Raw genomic sequence first — 6,000 nt, 5'->3', positions numbered from 1 at the left:
CTAATGGTGTTGACCAGTCTTGGGTCAGTTCTGGAATAGGTCAGTGACGGTCTGGACTATCAACACTATAGCTCTACATCTGGACATTTACTTTTGGACTATTTTCAAGTGATGGTGTATTCTATAATAATTATTACTGGAAATTACCATTCATGAACAAGTTGTGCTTTCTAAAACAGGATTAGTACTACAATTATTGCATTTACTGTATGCAAATCTTGTTAATGATTATTGTAAATGTTATTTCAACTATTTATCTAATATATACATATATGTTTATTGTCTTGAACCACATGCGTCTGCTTCTGGTTAGTATTCATAGAACAAAAATATTAGCCCCTTCCTCTTACTATACCACTGAATATATAAACATCAAATTCAAGGGAATGTTTATATTTTCCCTCATATTTACCTCTGTCGTAATGTCCTTTTTCAGATTCTGCATCTGTCCTGAAGTTGGGTAGCCTTCTTTTCCTCTAAATGACACCGAGATCTCCCGTGATATGTCGAGGAGGGAGAGAGAAGATGAGATTTAGAGGAACCATTTTGGCTTACACGAGCATCCGAGCATGCCTGGTTAGGTCTATCCGGCTGATAAATGTTACGTGTTTGGGGAGGAAGAACTGATGTTCGGCGGCACCCTCCTGACGAAGAGAGAGTGTTAAACAATCCAAGCGAGACCATCGCACCACATGGCCTTCCACCGACACATAGTTCTGGTGTAAATACAGACCTTTAGCCGGGTACTCCGCTATCAAACTCGGGTACGTTCACCACAGAGCGTACTCGGTTTATTTAGGATTAAATTAAGCATGTATATGGTTTAAAACGTATACAAAGTCAAATCCCTCCCAGTTCATCGATTAACCAGTACAAGCTGATGTCGTGTTGAGTTTTATTGGTGGTAGCTATCTCGTTGCGTATGTCCTCCTGGCTACAGGCCTTTTCTTCTTTTTCCCTTCACTTTTTTTCTTAAACATATTTTCCATTTGAAAAATTCTCTTTGATTATGAAGTGAGACGGTATAGGCGATCAGCCATCCGCTCCGCAGGGCCAACAGACTATAGGGAACTACTACATAGTGTAACGAACTAATGCCACCTCCCACCTACACACTCGCGTTGTTAATGTGACACAAAACATCCAACTCTTTCATTTTCCACTCTTTGTTCGTACATCAATCCGTCTATTCCAAATACCAATTATATTTTACTACTATATTTTCTTTTTTTTTTCTTTCTTTCATTCATTATTATTTTTTTTTTTTTTGTAAAAAGATTGGCGATAATTGAGCAACAATATGTTAACATTTTCTCTTTAAAAATCTCTCGAGCAACTTGTATTTCGATCGATTGGTCCATTATTACGAATCTCCCCGAGGAGCATTTTAAAGAAATATTTGAGTCCATTTTTCATGATATGAGTCCATCTTCAATCAGGGCGTCGTAAAAACCCCATCGTTGTTTTCCCATACACGTACGTATATATCTTTCCTTCTTAGGTTGTAAAACGCCGACATGATTTTCATACGAGAGTAAAATTTGATGTATGCATCTAGCCTTCAAACAATTCTTTTATCTTTAACATTACTGTAGGAAGAAATCAGCGAGGTGTGACGGCGTGTAGGGCGATGCTAGCGGGGAGTGACTTTACATTAATAAATGCTGTGTAGCTTTCATATGGAAAATGTTTCAATCAAACTTTTAAACTTGTAAATAACTTACCTGGGTTATTTTGAGTTCATCATCGTAAAGCATTGTCAGCCGGAACAGGTGACTTTTAAACAATTTTATTTCTATATTATCACCAGAACATCATTTTAAACATTTTTCTTAATAGATACAATGTTTCATAGTAATCTTCAAAAATAGATTGTATGCGTACATTTTCAAATTATACTTTAGGAAGCATTAGAAAATATACTAAGCATCAGAAAATATACTGAAAGCTATTGTAAGCTTTTCTTATAAGAAGTTGTCATGACGTGACTTCAGTGTCGAATTCCATGTTTTTTATTGAACAAAATGATCTTGCATTTTAGTGACGGCTTCAAATTGAGAACCTTAGTGTAAAGAGTATTAAAGATTAATCAAGCGTGTCTATGACTTTAAATATCGTAACAAGTTGACTAAATTGTTTTGATATGCTGATTTTTCGAAACTTCAATAAAATTAAACTTGATATATTCCCAGTTACAATAAAAATACTTATTGATTTATTTCTTAAGAACGATAATTACTATTAAAAAAAGATGGAAGGGAAGAGAGTATATTACTTAGCTGAAATGTTCGTGATATGTGTCAATAAACACGTGTTTCGTGATGGTAGTGACGACATTTTATAGGTTAATTAACAGTTAACGAATACCCATTAAGAACTATCGGATGTCACGAATTCACGGGTATTGGTCATAATTAGTGTATCTTATTATTTATGTAATATATACTCTTCTCATTACTAACAAAAAAGTAGTTTGAAGCTAAGCGGGTTATATTGTCTACTTTTAATCACTTCTGAAAAAAAAAACCAAAAAAACCCCTCTCATTTCCTCATAGGCGTTTGTTCATTAAACAATAGCAGTTGTCATGCGTACCTCCGCCATCGGTGGTACCAATACTTTAGAGTCACATTTGAATACTGCCATTGACAATAACTATAGCACAATTCCCGATTTGACATCTGTGACATGCGATTGAACAGATCATCTATTCTCTACAAGTAATAACTTAAAGTCTTTATTTTAATTAAAGCGGAGGTGAACATTTTATATCGCAGGAGCTGTATTTTCAAAATAAAACCTTTAAATAAGGGTTATTATGAGATTTAGTTATCAGTGTTAACCATAGAACTCCAAGCTGATGGTAAGATGGTAAATACCTTTCTAAATTCCAAGAAAACCGTTATGTGAAATAAAGAAAAAAATCGTGATTTCTATATTTCTTAGTTTTAATAGTTCTTCGCTACATTGAATTAACTTCATCGCTAATATTCTATGGATGGCACAGAGTATGTTGTTTGATATTCGTAAAACTCGGTATCAGAATTTGTTTTTCAAAATTAAAATTACGAAGATATGCCTATGCAATGACAATGACAAACATGCAGGTTAATACATATTATGTACTTACTAGAAACACTATTCCATACAAAAACAAAAACAAAACAAAAATATAGTTTATTTCCGTTCTTATTTAAACTATAGTTATTTGTGAACAAGTTGAATACTTATGTAATCTTATATACTTAGTTTTCTTTTTTTTTCTTATTTAAATGAACTTTTTATTTCTTTAGTTATTTTTTTTCTTCCTTTATCTTTCTCTCTACGTCTGTTTTAGGTAATCTCTTCCGTAAGTGTGCATATCATCGTTCTATTGTTCATAAATAACGAATTAAGAAACTAATTATTAAAAAAAAAAAAAAAAAATCAATACACAGTTCTGGTACAGATCTTTGTGGATTATACCACCTGGCTGTATATAAAGCTACAGTCGTAGATCACGTTCACAATTGTGATTGCTTGCTTGAGTGTATTCTTCGAAATCAATTGTGACTTACCTCCCTTCAATTGTTTTCATTGTAAGTTAATTTCAAAATGTCTGTTTCATATTTCTATTATCATACCCTGTTCTAACGCCATTTATCTTATCCATGGCGGTGAAAATTTATAGACTTTTTTTATACGGGGTTAAACGTCCTCGCATGGCAGAGGGTCATTTGTGATCGGGTGTCAAAGGGGATATCAACTGAGGAAAACAAACGCAGAAGAAAAGACAGTCTGGAAAGAAAGGATAAACACATCATGGGTGTGTCAGTCGTGGCAGGAGATTAATTTCGATCTGTTTATGTTACCGAAATTCCACAAGGCAGGGTCAAGTTTAAGGCGCCTCCGACGATCAACATGCAGTTCTCACGACGGACCATTTCCTCGATCTTTCAGAAACCAACGCGAATCCCTTTGGAAAATTTAACTCACAAAAACAATATTCGAATAAAGAGAGAATTAGTTTATTCTTTGCTTTCTAGCAAATTTCTAAAAATGGTCGTCATCACAATATTGCACAGGATTCAAGTATACAGTAGACACACTTTGTAAGATCTTTTAACGATGGTTTGCGTAATTTTTAGATTTCCGAGAATACAGGTGAATCATTTTGCATGTAAAGTTTGTAGAAAATATTTGTAGTTTCCTATCATATCTAGTTCTTATATAATATCATCACCTCCAATACATAAACCACGGAAAGCAAGACTATATACATTAACGTACATGTATACATACATTATGTATACTTCTACGAATACAGCCGCTTATCTTCCTTCGCTTTATGAGGATCAGACCCGTAAACTCATGTTGATATTCTGTTATTTTATTATTTTTATTTTATGAATTTCACTTTTTGATTTAGATAACATTTTTATTCAATAGACGACGCGTTTCGATAGAAGAAGGGAGATAACTTATGCAATTAAAAAAACACGCAGATCGATGACTTTTCAAGAGTTATACCCCTTGCATCGAGTTTTTATTATCTTTTTTGAAACTCGCAACTAGCATGGTCGACCTTCTTCCTCATGTCTCTATGGACATTACCGCGCTTGGTCGTTAGCTAAGTGTGACGTTCGTGCCTGTGTATATATACAAACCATGAAAATTTCTTCAGTTCAGATTTGAAGTTGGTGGAAAAGACTGGTTCACCAGTAGTCAGTATAATTTGACGGGTGTGGTGTCCTTTTGTGGCCTTTTGTAGTGTTTCAGTAAATACATGTACTACAGGGGTCCATCAGCGGCCCCTCGGTGTCAGTGACCCCTCATTGCCAGTGGTCATTCTCTGACATCGTCTTAAATTGATTTTATTGTGTTATAGGTTGAACAAATCTTGAAAAACACAAAACAAGCACACACAATGGCAAATTGTAAATTGTGGTTATGTAAAAAAAAAAAATTGTTTTTTGTTTTGTTGTTTCTTGACATTGTCACATCATTGTTATGTCACAGGCACATTGGCATAACCTCTCTAGATCTCGCGCTCCATTACATAACCGCAATTCCCCGATCGGACGTGAAACGGTATGGGGTCCCCTGCCCAACCTTGTGTGCCTCCATCCGGGTCAACAAGTGTGATTATAATAATACAATTTGTTTCGTAAATGTTGTAAAATGGGGAAAAAAACTACAGAATTAGATCGGTGATGTTCTTGTGCATCCCTCCTAAACAAGAGAAGAAAACAGATACATTATAGGCAGTTACATCTAGTTAGTATTTATAGAAACAAATTAGTCCCTTCTCTACTTTATCACCATGATACAACACCTGAAAAGTCGGAAGTGGGGGTAAGCTTTGATTCACTTTGCATTTAATTTTAATCCAAATAAAATATGAAATGCACACATACTTCAGTAAGGTACCTTGGTTTAAAATTCGTAAATATCAACGAATGTTGCTGATGTGAAAATGGGCCAATCACTGGCAGATTTAAGGGGGGGGTGGGGGGGGGGGGGGGGGGGGGGGGGGCACACACCCCTAACTAAAAATCCTGTATCCGACCTTGCCTGCCAATAGCGGTCGTACTAGCGGACGATGCATCGGCTATGGAACGGAAGTTAGCTGTCTATCTTAGAGCGGGTTTGAAATGGCCAATCTGATTGGTCTTATAGCTCAGGAAACACTAGCTATATAAATTTCGAGCGATTGGACTGCTCGTTTAAAACAGTTCCTGGTATGATATCCTACTCCCGTTCCCCAGTCGATGTATTGTCTGATCATCGAGCCTGATACCCTGTTGATATAGAGTAGGGCTAATGTACTTCTTTCTATAAATATTAACCTGATGCAGATGCCTGTTGATAAATGAACGATCCCCAAGTAAAGACCTGAATCACAAAGATTTGTCATTGGTTCATTATTTTGCATTATCACAAGTTTCTATTACTCAAAAATAAATGCTTGCATGGATAACTACGTAATTTGTAAGTTCTATAAATAACTGAGATTAAATGCA

Source organism: Pecten maximus, chromosome 9 (genome assembly GCF_902652985.1).
Source record: "Pecten maximus chromosome 9, xPecMax1.1, whole genome shotgun sequence".
NCBI lineage: Eukaryota > Metazoa > Mollusca > Bivalvia > Pectinida > Pectinidae > Pecten > Pecten maximus.
The sequence above is the reverse complement of the archived record's forward strand: the minus strand, read 5'-3'. Positions refer to the sequence as shown.